The sequence below is a fragment of the Ambystoma mexicanum genome, chromosome 3p (assembly GCF_040938575.1).
Source record: "Ambystoma mexicanum isolate Mex_15411 chromosome 3p, UKY_AmexF1_1, whole genome shotgun sequence".
Taxonomy (NCBI): Eukaryota; Metazoa; Chordata; class Amphibia; order Caudata; family Ambystomatidae; genus Ambystoma; species Ambystoma mexicanum.
In genome coordinates this window covers 1057446749-1057459129 of record NC_090925.1, presented here as the reverse complement: position 1 = coordinate 1057459129, position 12381 = coordinate 1057446749, and the positions used below count along the sequence as shown (strand labels likewise).

General features: G+C 44.4%; 1 protein-coding gene across 1 annotated transcript in view; it reads right to left on the bottom strand.

Moving 5' to 3' along the window:
* The window catches only part of LOC138581240 (uncharacterized), a 254083-nt gene that overhangs the window by 172646 nt on the left and 69056 nt on the right, over window positions 1–12381 (bottom strand). The window lies entirely within an intron of this gene.

Below are 12381 nucleotides of genomic sequence, written 5' to 3'. Positions count from 1 at the left end.
CAGGTCTGACCAGCCGAGGGCAGCCGCCCCGTTAGGCAGTCTTGTCACGGAAGCACCGGTACTGTTAGCAATGGTGCCCGTGCTTCCGCCTCCCCGCTCCCATAGAGTCTATGTGAATGGGGAGTTACGAAATCCGGCGCCTGAGTTCCTGCGCCGCGAAGGGCTTGTAATGTCAGGTGCCAGATTTGGTGTTACAGGGTTACCGCCAACCTCGTAATGAGGCCCATAGATCATGGTTGTCTTCTAAAATAGGTAAAAATCCAAAATTTTGATCCAACATTCCCCTCCCGGCAAGGGGCTCATAAATATTCAAGAGTGCCGCTTGTCTGTTTGCAAAGGTCATACTTCCCACAAAGTTAAGGTGATACCTCGGAGTCATAGGAAATACGAAAATTCTATTGCTAATAACTTTTGTCTTGTAGGACGAATTTGGCTGATATTTTCCAAACCAAAAGTTTGTCACTGGCACCCGTAGTCTGGAAATGTTGGGAAAGCTGAAAGTATTATTAAGAAAGCAAAAAACGCTCTTTTCAGCCTACTCCCAATTATTTTCCCATAGAGAAACGTCCAATTTTGAGAAGGCCGAATCACAAAAACTGCTGGGTGGAATTGGACCAAATAAGAAACGGCTTGGGTACAATGCTTTGACTCAATGACCAGGACAGATTTGGGATAAATACAGCCAGCAGTTTTGTGTTTTAAAAAAAAACTTTTTTGTATTATATTTTCTGACATGTAATATTTCCCACTCTCCCGCCAAACAAACAGAAATTAAAACATCCACACAGCAGGGGGAACAGAGAGACATTCATGGGATTACATTTTTCGAGGTACGCACAGTCATGACCATTGATTAATAATGTAAGACTCATTTTATAAATCTGAATCAATTCTCAATTAAAACCTGTATTAAAGTCATTTTGGGGAATGGAAGAACGTTCATCCCCATATATCATCTCTGCTCCTACCCCATCAACCTTCTGAACCATCCACCCCAACCTTCCCCAAAAATGATCGATTCTTCTGAATTCCCTCTTTCCTATTCCCCTCTCAGGTCCCCTTCTCAAAGTATTCGAACTCCCGCACACGGTAGCCTCATCGTGTTCCACATTTCTCAGTGAATAGGCCCCATTCTTCATCAAAGGATCTCACATCATTGTGTGCCAGATATGTCAGTCTCTGCATTGAATAAATGTCCCATACCTTATTAAGCCATTCCTGCTTATCCAGTACTAACTAGGTCTTCCCTTTTTAAGCTACTGCCAACCTCTCTGCCCTTAACATGGTTTCCCACCTCCTTGGGAACCGATGTACCTCACTATCCTTCGGGAGTTTTCCCAGTAATACGACAAGGGAGTCAATTCAAGCTGTAACCCCAATCACCTCTTTTATCCAGCTCAATACCTCTGCCTAATACATTTGGATAAAAGGACAAGAACACCACACATGAACCGAGGAGTCCACCTGCCCACAGCCCCTACGGGGAGGCACCTACGTACATTTTGGAAAGCTTCAACAGGTCTCAATTCCATCCGTGAAGCACCTTGAAGTGGTACTCCATCGCATGAGTGGTGAGATTTCCATGAAACGTAACCTTATATATCTTATCCCATAAGGGTTCAGAGATTCCCTCCCAAAGCCAATGTGTCCCAATACCATTTTAAGGTATTATCTGCCCTCTAGATCACTTGTAACAATAATCGTATACAGTTTCGAGATTATGCCTTTCCTTGAGGTCAATTCATCCAGGATCTTCTCAAAGCAGTAAGTTCCCTCTCAAGGTTCACAAGTAAACCTGGATATTTCAAATGTCCCTTGAAACGTAGATATTCAAATACCCCGATTGGTATCCTGACCAAACATCTTGCATACTTCATTGTACCCCTTCAATTTGCAATTTAGAAACAACTATTCCACTCTTTTTAAGCCGCTATCAGACCAATCTTGAGATATTCGAAAGCCCAAACGACTCAAGTCAATAGGAGCACCCCACAATGAACTCAACTGGGAGGGCCCCAAGGACAATTTTTCGGCCCTACACATTTTCCTCCAAACTGTCCACAGAACCTCCAGAGTAGGCTGGCTAAGCACCCTGTTTGGTAGCATCCTCAAAGAGGACGACATCAAATCACAAACATTTGGGTGTGTAACACAGTCATCTAAGAAGGCCCAATATGGTCTGAGGTCATGCCTCTCGTGTTTCAAAAGGATTCTTCTAAGTTGAGCCGCCCTATAATAATTTAATAGGCCACGAAATCCAAATCCTCCATAATCCTTAGGGAGAGTTAACATCGCCCTTTTAAACCTAGGTTTTTACCCTGTCATATAAATATTTATACCATGAAGTCAGCTTCCCTGAAAAAGCTCTCGGTCAGTGGTGTGGGAATCATAGTGAATAAAAAAAGCAGACTGGGAAGAACATTCATCTTCACAGCTGTCATCCTACCAATCTGAGAGAGGATAAGCGCCGACCACTTCTTAAGGTCCATTCTCAAGGTCTCAATAAGAGTGTCAACATTTTAAGTGCATAGTCTAGTTAGGTAGTTGGACATATTAACACCCAAGTATGTAATCGTCTCTTTCTCCACCCTCATCTAGTGAACTTCTCTCTTATCAGCAAGACTTGACCGTTAAGCCAGATTGGTAAAACATGGGATTTAGTCACATTTATCTTCAGGTCTGCAAAGTCACCAAACCTTCTCTTAGTCTGCATCATTTCCCGAAACGACTCACCTGTGTCATCGAGGTATGCCAGGATGTCATGCGCAAATAGGCATAATTTTAATTCAACCTCACCACAGCTAATCCCTCTGATTTCTGGGTTGCTTCTGCAAGGAGTTCAAGGGATAAGGCATAAAATGACAAGTGGACAACCCTGTCACGCACCATCTGATCATTTGAAAGGGCCTGTTAAAGTACATTCACCTGAACTCTGGCAGTTGGAGAACTATACAATGCTGCTACCCACCTTTGGAATTTCAACCGCAAACCACATATCAGGAGGACCTTCCCCATAAAATACTTTCTCTGAGTCAAGTGAGACTAAGCACGCATCCACCCCCTTAGCCTGAGCTAAGTGGCTTAAGTCGAATGTCTTTCTAATATTATCAGATCCCTGCTTACCTCTTATAAGCACAGCCTGATCCCCATGAATAATGAAGGGTAATATCCCATCAAACCTATTCCCCAGAATTTGTCGATTTTTACGTCAGTGTTTAGGAGAGAGATGAGTCTGTATGAAGAGCACAAATTAACTTCCTTCCCTTCCTTAGGAATAACCAAAATTACGGCCCCTAAAATAGACTCCGGGAGGATGCGACCCTCCACTATTTCACTCAACAATCTTGCCATAATCAGGGCAAGGATGGAGGGATACGTTTAAAAAAACAAAATAACGGTCAAAAAAATCGTCCTTTGGTGAAAACCATAGACTAAGCATGCATCCACACCCTGGACCTGAGCTAAGTGACTTAAGTCGAATGTCTTTCGAATATTATCAGATCCCTGCCTACCTCTTATGCACTCAACCTGATCCCTGTGAATAATGGAGGGTAACACCCCATCAAACCTATTCCCCAGAATTTTGTCAACAATTTTTACGTCAGTGTTTAGGAGAGAGATGGGTCTATAATAAGATCACAAATGAACACCCTTCCCTTCCTTAGGAATAACCACAATTACGGCCCCGAACAGACTCCGGAAGGGTGTGACCCTCCACTATTTCATTGAGCAACATTACCAAAATCAGCAAAAGGATGGAGCTTAAGAAAATAACGGTGGAAAACATCATCCTTTGGGGTTTTATCCACCTTCATATTCTTAATTGTAGTCTTTACTTCTTCTTCCGTGATGGGAGTATCCAGGAGAGTCGCAGTCTCCAAAGAAAGTCTAGGCAAATCTAATCCGTCAGGAAACTGGGTTATCTGACTCCCATCTGCTTCATAATCTGAGACATATGCATGTGCACAGTGCTCTCTAAATTCGACTCCAATACTGTAATTTTCGTAAACTACACAAGAGTCTGGGGTACAGACAGAGGTGACCATTTCTTATTTCCTTTGCTCTGTCAATACCTTATCTGCCCTTTTCCCCTTTTCATGGTACTTTTGTTTGAGGAATTGTAGCTTTCTATCAGTTTCATGAATTACTAGTGCTTTATATGTCTTAAGCTCTTTAGAGATTGCCTGGTTAATGTAATTCGTACCCGAGGATCCCGGCTGGAGGGCTGTAATCTTACTCTGCAATGCAGTTGCCTTCAATTGGCGTTCCCATGTTTTTCCCACTCTATCTTAATTAACTCACCCTAATCGTGGCTTGAAACCCTTTCCATAGGGTGGGGAACGACAACTCCCCATTGTAGTTGAACTGAAAGTATTCCTTGATGCTTCCTAGCAGCCCCTGTCGCACCTCGGTGACTTTAATCATTACAAACATATTGCCCACCCTTTTCCATCCTGGCCCATTCTCCCATCTTTACCACCACTGAATCATGGTCACACCATGGGACGGGGGCAAGATCCACTTCCTGCACCCACCGTGGAGTCGACCAAAAGGAGATGTAGCCTTGAGTGGGAATCGTGAACTGCAGAGTAATGTTTATGGTCGGATCGCCATCCTATATCAGTTGCCACCATCCTTCACACCCAAATCCCGATTTATTTCACTGAATCTCCGAGACTCGGCCTTCTAACCCTGAGGGATTTGTGAATGTTTCATGCATTTCGTATCCCTCCTATGGACAGGGCCCATTCCACAAATAATTTTCTTTTCTTTACAAGGTCCTCCCAGCAGACAATCTGTGTATAATTTGGGCAATACACAAACCTATCATAATCATCAAACTCTGATAACACCCCTTTAAAAATAGGTAACTTCCCTCCGGGTCTCTCAACACCTTCTCCACCAACAATCTGCATGGCTCGCCCACTACTATGGCCCCGCCTTTCTTTAACTATCTTGAGGCATAATATACCTTCTCAATACCTTTTCATTGCAACAGAGGTTCGACCTTTAATTCAATGTGTTTCCCAGAGTCTGCATCAGGGATCCTCTAGGGCTCGTAATAAATACGTTAACAGTAGTCCAAAAAGGAACATACACTGGGCAAGGGGTAACGCTGTTAATTTCAGCTGGGCTAGCACTAATCAAACAGAATAATGTAACATAACTGATTGATGAGAACTGACAAACGGGCTCACAGCGTACAGTCGCTTTATACCGTTAATACAATGTTTGCTCAGCTAGATACAGATGCAGTTCAAGCTTTGCATCTTCTCGGTTACCAACTAGCTAACTAGTTGGACTACGTCAAACCCAAATAGCAAGGCATACATTAGACATGATTGGAGCCACATTGCTTCCTGCAAACAGTTTGCAATTATTAATGACATAATTGTGCTTACCTCTGGTCCTTTATTCAACTGCCATTGGTCAACACCAGAAAGGAAGGAACACGAGACACCCTGAGCTATTGATATGGATATTGTGTTATATGGCGCTCGTACACAAGTGTTTCAAAGCGCGACAATGCAAGGCAGGGGAACAGGAGGGAACAAAAATAACAATCTTACTAGGCTCAGTGACATTGAGAAGGCACAAGTGCATGGGAGATGGGAAGGGGAAAAGTGCATGAAGGGTGGGGAAGTGGAAAGTGCGGAGAAGAAGAGAACAGATAAATAATAAAAATAAATAAATAGATAAATATAAAGGCAACACACAGTGGTAGTGCAGCCGCCAGCATGTGGCAAGTGTTAAGTGTTGGGTTAAGGCAGCAGACAGGGTATGTCTGATAAGTGCAGGAAGAAAAAAGGGGGTGACTGTATATGTACAGATACAGACTCCAGTGCAAGGGGTGGCCCGGAGGCATTGCGGGTGGGTGGCAGGGTAAGTAGGTACCTGGGCCCGGAAGACAGAGGGTGGGCCAGGTGCACAGCGCCGAGAGAGAACAGATCAGCAGGGGATTCGGGGTGAAGGCAGAAGCAAAGAGGAAGGTGTTGAGGTGCTTCCGGAACCAGGGATGGTTCTCCTCAAGTTTCAGAGTGACAGGGAGGCTGTTCCAGAGGGAGGTGTTAAGGATTTCAATCAGGCGACACACCTTGGTCTCGGCCTAGAATGCGGCGCACGACAGAAATGCTTATCTTTTATATTGATTCAATATTGAGATGGTACACCACTCTATCACACACCCTTTTCAAATACCCCGGGTCACAATGGACCATGAACCAGGCTGGTTGGTAAAATACAATATTTATTTATTTATCCTAAATTCAAAAGAAATCATACACTTTTAATATGGGGCAGAAATCACCAAAGGGGTGATAATTACATTGAGAATGTGAGCAATGCACTGGATTTAACCTTCTAGTCGAACAGATACGCAGCACAGCGGAATAGGAGCACTTTTTGGTTTAGGAAAGAAAGCGCCCCAGTTAGAATTCCCCCCCCTGCAATGTTCCCTCAACCCACAAATAATCAGTTCTGAGTGGATAAACAGAAGCCGCAGGTAATCAGGAATAATAGGAAAGAATAGGAATACAAATCTGACCTTCCCTTCCCAAATAAGAGAGAAAAACGGATTTTAAACCCCTTGCAATGTTATGAAATGACACTTGGAAATGGACAAATCAATAATGAATGTGTGTTGAAAACCTTGAAGCAAATATAATTCCTCACTAAAGCAACAATGCAAAGACACTAACAATCACAAAGAATGGATTACCAAAAGCATACAATTCGAAAATGGGTGGAAAGTTTAAAACAGATTGAAGCAAAATGACATGTGTGAAAGTTGCATTTTTTTCATTCCTGCCTAAAATTAACCAAACGGTTTTTAATAAAAACGGTGAAATACAATGGTTTTGGTTGAGGCGTAGCTATAGATCAAGGTACAATATGGAAGTGAAAGTAAGTCTCTAGCTGGTACATTGAATGAGTTATGCCAGATCTAGAAAGGTGCGCTTTGAGTAAAATGGAGCGGTGAAAAAGGAAAGGAAATCAGTTGTGACAAGAACAGTTTTACTTTACACTAGAGTATTCAAGCTAGGCCACCAAAGATGGACACAATAAGCTACAGGGTTGATTCGCGAGTTCAACCCTCTTACCCCAGCCCTCAACCCTGGAGGAACCAGTCCGATCACTCGAAATAGGACTAATGGCTTAGGATTTACACAAGACAGCATTACCAAAGAGATGGCACTAGCAGAAATCAAGGGCACGGTTGTAAGAATGATTCTGACAGTTTGAACAAGTTATCAGGATAAGGATAGAATGACTTAGAGAGTGGGATAAGGACAAAGACAAGATAGGCCATGGGTTTAGAGGGATGGGGATGATACTTACAGTCCACTTTTAGTTTGGGATTTTGGACCATCAAGGGTTCTGGTCACCACACGGCAGGGCCTGGCAAACAGCTGGGCAGTTCTGGTCAATGGATGGCACTGGACTGGAATGGCACTGGACTGGAATGGCAATTCTGATCACTGGATACTAAAGGTCAGCTGGATGGCAGTGTTGCAGCAAGTATGTGGCTAGTGGGATCAGCATGCTTCACAAAAACACCATAGCTTTCCCCTTTGGTTATCTGGGAATTTTAGTGGGTTTTCAGAATTGAGGCCTTGCTGGAGCAGGATCAGCAATGCTTGGGTTTTGCAGTGGGGCCTGGAGTAGGGTCAGCAATGCTTTGGCCTTGTAGTTGGGATCTGGAGTCTATATGGATGGAACAAACGCAGCGCAGAAACGTCAGGAAGAGTGTGTGTCTAGAGTTGTGTCAGGGACTCTTGTTTATAATGCATAGTGACATCATCAAAGTATATGACTGGGCCAGGCTTAACTAAACACGCCTCTAACAACGGGATTGGACAAGGGTGATAGTCTCTGCCTCACTCTCAGCTGGTTGGATTTCAGGAAAATTATGTCAGATTTATGAGGTGAGTTTTACAATATCCAAAAACCTCCCACAGTTACTTTAACTAAAATCCGATATTGCCACAAACATACATTTCTACGATTGCAATCTCTTAGCAAATTATATACACAGGTTACATATTTTGTGCAGCACATTGCAGTCTAATCCTCAAGTCTGTGAGACCTTGTTTCGCCCTTCTACCAGTTTTTCATGCTTTTCAATCAATGGGATTTATATTACTCAAAATTGTATAACTTTATACATGGGTGTGGATTATCATAAGGGATGTATGTACAAAAATTTGCATTTGCAACATGGATGCTTTTCTTGTAATCTGCCATATTTTGCCATTTCTATCCCCAAGGTGTCTGTGAATTCTACCATGTCTTAAAAGAGAGACCAAAAATTCACTTTTACACTGCGAACATTCTACATTTTTACAAAGTCTTGCTGCAGAGATAAAAGTCTTTAAAGTTTATTCATGAAATAGTCTTTGGAAACAAATGGCAGTCCTTTGTCACTGGATCATTTTTTTTCCTTCCTTCAACTGCTACCAACTGTCATTTCCTTCAAAGCAAGGTGGGGGTTTCTCAGCTTGATTGAAGGTTTTATTGACCCTTCACACTTCAAACTTCCTTGCCCTGGGAGTCCCATTGTCCGTTGGTTGGCCTAGACCAGATTCTTTCCAACCTAGCAATTATCATTTAGGTGTTAGTATATGCTGAGAGTTTATGGTGTGGCTCCCTTCCTTAGGGGGAAGTTTCAGGACTCTGCCATCTGGAATAATCCGTTTTTGAGAGCTTGCAAATTAAGCCCATGTGTTTTAAAATCTTTATTTTATTTTGGGTCCTGAATTAAAACAAACCTATGGAATAAAATAGCCTATGTGTGTATTATCACCAACAACACAACCCCTTTACATTGCTAAATAAGGCAAGCTTTCATTCAACAATTTCCTTTTGAAACGGGCCATTTTTTTCCGTCAGTTTGCAAAGGCCCATTTTTTACATGGGCGGTGAAAAGCTAGCATTTCTTTCTTTAAATTCGGTTTGGCAGCTCCATCAGATTCCCACACTGTCTTTGCAGCCATAGTCATTTTCTTGAAAGCAGGAGTTTTATCTAAAGCACAGATATATTGAAACTGACCTGGCTCAGAGTTAGAGTCTCTTTGGACTGCTGAGCTTTGGATACTTTTGGAAAGAAATGGATACTTTTGGAAAGAAATAAACGTGTGTTCCCGTGCGAGTAAAAGTAAAGTTCCTTGTTGATTTCTCTCAGAGTTGGTTTGACAGGGCCTGTCATTCAGGAATTATGCCTGGTTTTGCTGAGGCACAATGAAATATCCTGGGCATGGCAGGGCCTTTTTAATCACTGTAGTTTAAGACAGAACAGATGGAATTAGCGCCAAAGCAGCATTTATATAGGGTGAAAAGGTTTCATTTTGGAGGGGAATTTTGGGTTTTCAGCAAAGCAGTGCTGCCTTTTCACTTTATTCCATTTATATGTTTCATAACACACTGGCACGCTCCTTCAGTGTGTCCCCTTGTTCCATCCTGCCTGATGTGTGCTTGGCAGGACAGTGCAGCCATCTTTTTGTTGCTGCAAAAATGCAGTTTTGAGGTCTTGGTGCGCACAGGAGCCAGCGCAGCCATTTGCTGTTTCTTGCGCAAATGCAGCTTGGTGATGTGGGGAATTGCTGTTGAGTCGGTCAACATATCCCACATATCCCCCAGACGAAACAGATCTACCCCAGCTAGATTCTTTGAAAAACGACTGACCCTGAGGGAGTTAGAGGTAGAGGAGCGAAGAGCTCAAGAGGGGAGGTATTTGCAGAGGGATAGTTGAAGGTATTTTGGACCCAGGCCCCAGAAAGCCATGTGGACAATGCAGAGGGTTTTGAATTTAATCCTTGCATCCACTGGGAGCCAACTGAGAAATGTCAGGCTTTTCAGGGCTGGAGAGATAGGATCCCAGGGCTTGAGGCCAAGGAGAAGTCTCTGAGTCCTTTTCTGGATTAGTTGTGGAGAGTGGATCTAGGTAGATTTAGAAAGAGGCTGCTACAGTAGTCCATCCTAGAGAGAACCATAGCTTGGGAGACAGTGAGCTTCTGGGGAAAGGAGAGGAATGGCAGAGTACCTCTGAGGGGGTGCAGTAGGAAGTTTGAGATGATGATGTTCAGAGATGTGGGCAGAGAAGGAAAGTGTAGAGTCAAAGATGACACAGAGGTTCTTAGCCTCGCAGGTGTGGGAAGAAGGAGGGTCAAGGGAGGCAGGCCAGAGAGTGAGGGGAAAGGAGGGTGAAGGTGTGCCAATGAGGAGGATCTCTGCCTTGCTGGTATTCAGGCAAAGATCATTGGCGGCACACCAATCTTGGATGGCAGTTAGGCAATCAGAGATGAGGGAAGGAGAGGAGGTGACGAAGGGAAGCCTGAACATTGGTTGAGTGTCGTCAGCATCGCACTGGAAATTGGAGCAGAAAATGGCAATGCATTGTGCGAGAGTTGCCAGGTATTGGTTGAAAAGTCAGGGTGAAAGGTTAGACCCCTAAAGAACACCACAGGTAGAGAGGGAGATAGATGATAGGAAGGACCCCATTTGGACCTGGGAGGGTCACTAGGAGAGGAAGGAGGTCAAGCAGGCCAGAGCCTGATCGGTGATACCCAGGTTATCACGGAGAGGGTTGAGCAGGATGGTATGGTTGAACGTTTCGAAGGCAGAAGAGAGATGGAGAAGGATGAGGACAGAGAGAATGTAAGAGTCAAGGTTGGAGAGCAGATCTTCACGGATGTTCAGGAGAGCAATTTCCATACTTCTGGCAGCTCTGAAGCCAGACTGGTGGTTGTGGAGACAGTCAACAGAAACGGAATGAAGGCTGAGCTGAGAGATGGCCAACTTTTCAAGGAGTTTTCCCAGAAAAGGAGTAATAGAAATTGGGCGATAGTTAGCCAAACAAGAAGAATCAGCTGTGGGTTTCTTGAGAAGAGGATGCACAAGGGAGTGCTTCAGAGGGGAGGGGAAGGATCCTGAGGTAAAGGAGAGGTTGCAGAAATCGGCAAGGGCAGGAGCCATGGTATCAATGTGGTCCTTGATGGTTTTAGAGGAACAGTGATGAACCTGTTTTGACAAGACTTTCATAGATCGGACTTGTCTAGAACCCACGTCAGGGGAGATAAGAGGAAACGACGAGAAAGAAGGTGGTGGGGTGGCTGAAGGAGGGTCAGCATGAACAGAAAGAGTGGGGAGAGGAAGGGCAGGGGAGGAGATGGTGGGCAGGATGTCCTGGGTTTCTTAGATGAAGTGAGAGGCTAGGGCATTGCAAAGAGCCTGCGAGGCAACAGGAGGGGTAGAGACTGCAGCAGGGTTGGCCAGCCCCTTTCAGATTTTAAAGAGTTCAGCCGAGTTGTTAGATGCTGCAGAGACACAGGCTTGAATGTGGGCTCTCATCTTGGTTAGGACAGAGTCGGTATTGCCTTTGGAGCAAGCGACAGGCCAGTTTGTCAGAGGATAAATAAGAAGCCATCCATTTCTTCTGAGCCGCCCTACACTTACGTTTAAGTGTAGCAAGGTCATAGTCATACCAAGAATTGCACTTGGCTTTGGACTTCAGACGGATACTCATGACAGGGGCAAGTGGTAAGGGAGACATTCACACAGCAACTGCAAGATAGTAACTACGCAAACACTATTGTGGACACTCCGAGGGCTTGTTACTTTTCAGGGACGCCAAAACTTACTGTCTGATTGGCTCTTCTTGGAGCGCCTCTCGATACTGCATGCTTGTTCACATAAGGGGTGATTTGATGCCTTGGTGCCATGCAAGCGCCTTCTGTGTTAGGTCGGTTTACCCAGCTCCCACGAGTGGCTGTGGGACAGGCTTGTCAACCTTGATTACATCACTGGGTACTGTTCCCAGCGACTGCTACCTGCTGGAGACGAGAAACCTGGAGTCAGATTACCCCTCCCGCAGTCACGATGCACAGGCCATGTGCTTGAAGTTGGTCTGTGATGTGATGCCCACCTGTGATACCCCTGTGAAGTGAGCTTACCTGCAATTTGACCACCCTTACCTTTATGTGGCAGGGTCCCCTGTGCCTATACAGTGTTTTATAAATAGTGTCCCCCTCTTGTTTCTCTCCATGCAAGATCCTTGGAGATTACCAATGTTCCCTGGGGTCCCTGTGTTTTCCCCCTAGTGGGTGTCCCAACATATCGCTGTTATTCACATAATTGGTAAGTGTGCCCCCCCGTCTGGCGCTGAATCAGCACCTTTATTACATTCCCCCCTCAATCGATGTTTCGATGGACACTTCCTTCCCCATCAGTTCTCCCCTTTGTTCCTTGGGAATACATATATATGTTAGCCTGTCCAAATCCCATCCTTCTTCCTCGTACCCTTCCAGTGTGTCTCCTATTATTGGACAATCCTGCCCACCTGGGGAGCATGCTACCCAAAAAGCATCATAGTCTTCTGCATCTGTA